This window comes from Hordeum vulgare, chromosome 2H, assembly GCF_904849725.1.
Source record: "Hordeum vulgare subsp. vulgare chromosome 2H, MorexV3_pseudomolecules_assembly, whole genome shotgun sequence".
In the NCBI taxonomy this organism is placed as follows: Eukaryota; Viridiplantae; Streptophyta; class Magnoliopsida; order Poales; family Poaceae; genus Hordeum; species Hordeum vulgare.
In genome coordinates this window covers 391,438,374-391,443,133 of record NC_058519.1, presented here as the reverse complement: position 1 = coordinate 391,443,133, position 4,760 = coordinate 391,438,374, and positions in this window count along the sequence as shown.

The following is a 4,760-nucleotide window of genomic DNA, read 5'->3' as shown; positions in this document are numbered from 1 at the left end:
GAGCCACTGTTCCCGAGAGATCCAATCCGGGAGCCTTATCCGATAATCTACCGGAGAGGGAATTGATCACGGAGGACATCTACATCAACTCCATTGCCCCTCCGATGATGGGTGAGTAGTTCACCACAGACCTACGGGTCCATAACTAGTAGGTAGATGGCTTCTTCTCACTCTTTGATCTTCTATACCATGTTCTTCATGATATTCAGGGAGATCTATCCGATGTAATACACTTTTGCGGTGTGTTTGTCGAGATCCGATGAATTGTAAGTTTATGTTTAGATTATCCATGAATAATATTTGAGTTTCTTTGGAATTCTTATAAGCATGATTTCATATCTTTGCAAGTCTCTTCGAATTATTTGTTCGGTTTGGCCAGCTAGATTGGTAATTCTTGCAATGGGAGAAGTGCTTAGTTTGGGCTTCAATCTTGCGGTGTCCTCACCCAATGATATAGTAGGGGTAGCGAGGCACTTATTGTATTGTTGCCATCAAGGATAAAAAGATGGGGTTTTCATCATATTGCTTGAGTTTATCCCTCTACATCATGTCATCTTACTTAATGCGTTACTCTTTTCTTCATGAACTTAATAGTCTAGATGCACACAGGAGTCGGTCGACGTGTGGAGTAATAGTAGTAGATGCAGAATCTATAAACTAAAAATACCAAAAATACCTTGCTACAATTTATTTACTTTTGTTTTACTTTCAGATCTATCACTATTTTATACCTATCTCTATCATATATCATCCTTGCAAATAACTCTAAAGGGATTGACAACCCCTTTATAGCGTTTGGTGCAAGTGTTTGATTATTTGTGTAGGTACTACTATTGGAGCCTTGCTAGTTCCTCCTACTGGATTGATACCTTGGTTCTCAACAAATTGAGGAAAATACTTATCTACTTTCTTGCATCACCCTTTCCTCTTCAAGGGAAAACCAATGCAAGCTCAAGAGGTAGCAAGAAGGATTTCTCGCGCCGTTGTCGGGGAGGATACATAGCAAGATCACGCTTACCAAGTACCCAACACAAACTCATATCTTGCATTTACTTTATTTGCCATTTGCCTCTCGTTTTCCTCTCCCCCACTTCCAAAACGATTTTCAGAAAATACCAAAAAGATTTGCCTTTTTATTCGCCCTTTTTCCGTTCATCTTTTTGTTTGCTTGCTTGTGTTATAGATTGCTTGATTGTCACGATGACTCAAGAGAATACCAAGTTATGTGATTTTTCCACTACTAATAATAATCATTTTATTAGTACTCCGATTGCTCCCGCACTACTTTGAAATCTTGTGAAATTAATGCCGCTTTGCTCAAGTTTGTAATGAAATAACAACTTTGTGGCCTTCCTAGTGAAGATGCTGCATTCCATCTAAATACTTCCATTGAGTTGTGTGATGTGCAAAAGAATAAATATGTGGATAATGAAATTGTTAAAAGTAAAGCTATTTCCTTTCTCATTACGAGATCGTGCCAAAACTTGGTTTTCATCTTTACCTAAGAATAGTATTGATTCCAGGAATAAGTGTAAAGATGCTTTTATTTCCAAGTACTTTCCGCCCGCTAAGATTATCTCCCTTACGAATGATATAATGAATTTTAAGCAACTTGATCATGAACATGTTGCACAATCTTGGGAGAGGATGAAATTAGTGATTAGGAATTGCCCCGCGCATGTTTTGAGCTGATTATACAAACTTTTTATGCGGGATTGAATTTTCATTCTAGAAATCTTTTAGATTCAGCCTGTCGGGACCCTGATCCTAAGTCACAGAAATCCAGCCTGTAACACATCGCATCTCTTTGCGGTCTCACGCACGGTTAACCCCACGGCTGCAGCCTTACCTTAGCCGGGACCGTTTGCGCCTTTTGACTCGCGTATGCAATTGTGTCGCTAGCAATCCAATGACAAAGAACCCGTATCGACATGTCTAGTCATAAACCAAAGTGGCAGTTCCGCACAGGGACATGCATACATGACCCAGCAAAGCAGGTGTCGGTCACCAGCGAATGTAGACGAGTCGTAGCAAGCTACAATGACTCCATTACATCGCGTGACATTTCCCCAAAGGGGACAGACACATCAGCTAAGAAGGACACATGCCGGTCAACCAATGTGTCCGGAGCAGTAGCGAGCTACCATGGCTCGTTGGATCACAAAGGGGCATTTCCCGGTAAGGAATGCTACTAAAGTCTACGGCTAGGTAATCGAACCCAATACATATCAAGTACGAGACACGTACCCATGGCATACCGATATGTATAGATACATCGATGGCATCACAACATAACCATAAACATACAAGCTTTATTTAAGAGGCTCGGAAGAGCCACAAAGATAATATTACACAGTAGGGCTCTCACGACCCATCATAATAGTCATTCAAGTTACAAGCCAGCGGAAGTAATTGAACTGTCTGAGTACATACAGATGAAACTTGAAGGCACATGGCCTGACTATACTACAGACCCACCCTAGGGCCAGATCGTAGCTGGGATACCAGCTACTCGTCGTCGTCGATGTCTAGGAAGAACCCTCGGTTAGGGTCATTAAAAACATCTGCAACAAATATTAAGCAAACATGAGTACGGAGGTACTCAGCAAGACTTTAGGATAACTATCTACTCATGCAATGTATCAATAAGGAATTGTGGGGTTTCATGCGGAAAGCGAGCATTTGACTCGTGGCTAGACAACTTGCATTTTAAAACAATTTTTAACAACTTGATTTCTCGCACACGAGTCCACTAACACCACAATAATACTCCATCGTGGAATCATTCTTTCTCCATACGGAAAAGCCGTCCACGACACTCACGCTTATCTTGACAATTTTATGAGTAGCCATTGAAGTTATCTATGAACAACATATGTCTCCAAGTAGTCCATATCCTCGGACGCGACTATTCGAATAGATCATAACCCTACAGGGGTGTACTTCTTCACACACGCTCTCGCCACTTATCACCATGTGCACGTCATCCACCTCGGCAACCTTCAAGCGGAAGCCCAGCGAGGGAGTCAGCCACGACCGTTAACCACGCTAAAACTAAGTCCAGGTCTATCGCCTATCTAAGGGTAGCCCGCACGGAAGTCAGGTCGAGGTTTCCGCCACGGCCCAAAACGATGTGCGCAGGGTTCTCAAGCCCACCATCCGGGTGCCACTTGGTACACCGTGCCACTGCCTACCACATCACAGCCCACCTCTCAGGTCAGCGCTATGCACGACCTCCGGCATGACTATAAACACCAGAAACTACTTGCAACTCCTGGACCGAGTACTAAGCGATTAATAAGTCGAGAGGGTCAATTAAGTATCCCAACGTGTGGTAGTATCTAGTCTTGGATTACATACACGGAACTCAGTTCCTAAGGACGATTCCAATGAAACAACCCGCCATGTACTCCTACATAGCCTTTCACCGGTACCTTTACCAAATAAGGTTCAACACACAACCTTTACCTACTGAACACATTCTCACAATTCTGTTCATCTCCCGGATGACAGACCATACACAACTCTAAGCGTAGCATGCATAGCAGGATAAGGCACATCATGGCTCAAGCATCTATCAGGTATGCTAGGTTGCAAGGTTCAACTATTTACTGTGACAAAGACAGGTCATGCAAAGGAAGTGGGTTTAACTAACGTGGCAAAAGCATTTGAAGCATTTGATCCTAATGCAATAAGTAAGTGCAGGAGCGAGAACATGGGATTTATCGGGATGATCAAAATGGATGCTTGCCTTGTTGCTCAGAGGAGGGACAATATCCGTCAGTCGGATATTCAGTGGAATCCGGAGGAGCGGAGCCTACCGAAATAAATGACAACAATCAATAACAATCATATGCAACAAAATGATGCATGAGCATGGCATGAGGATGTAAGATGGTATGCTAATATAGCTAACATTAATTAGGTTTGAAGTTGATTCGAATATCACTTCAAACGAGGTATTCTCGAATACCATTTTAGTTGATTCGACCTGATGCTCAGATCAACTTGTTTTTAACATGCATGGAAATGATATGCTAAGTTGCTGGTTGTAATTGAACAATGTTTGATCATAGCATTTGAAGTGGAATTCAAATGATTTTCAAATTCCATCTCCAAAGCATTTATAAAATTAACTTATTCATTATTCTGTATGTTTGGTCCAGTAACATTTTCAAACATGTTTGAAAATGACGTATTCAGATTCCTTGGATTTTTCTGATACTTTTTCATATATAAATTATTTTCATTGGAGTTACAGATTAATTTCTATGATTTTTAGAAGTTTTGGCATTTTTCTGGAATTCTTTTAAATCAGAAAAGTCTTTATTGCATCATAACCCCGTCATCGTTGCGTCAGCAGGTCAACTGAACTGGTCAGGTCAAACCTGATAGGTGGGGGCCACTAGTCAGCGTCCCAGGAGCTAATCCCGCGCTGACTAGCCCCTAAGTGGGTTTGACCCACTGCTAGGGCCCACTGTCAGCGGCTGCTTAGCGCTAATCCACCAGGGTTAGGCCGGCCACGTCGTCCTCCGCCGGAGACTGACCGGCGGCGACCAAATCCGCGGCGGAGCTTCGCCGGAGATGCACCAAATCGCGCTGTGGTGCTCGGAATCGTGTGCCGAGAGCATTGGGATGATCCCCAGGCTCGGCCTCATCCTCTACGGACATGAGGAGGGGCTATGGGTGGCCGGAGCATGCCGGCGACGAGCCGAGGCGGCTGCCGGAGCTTGGGTTCATGGGTCTCGGGGCTAGAGTGC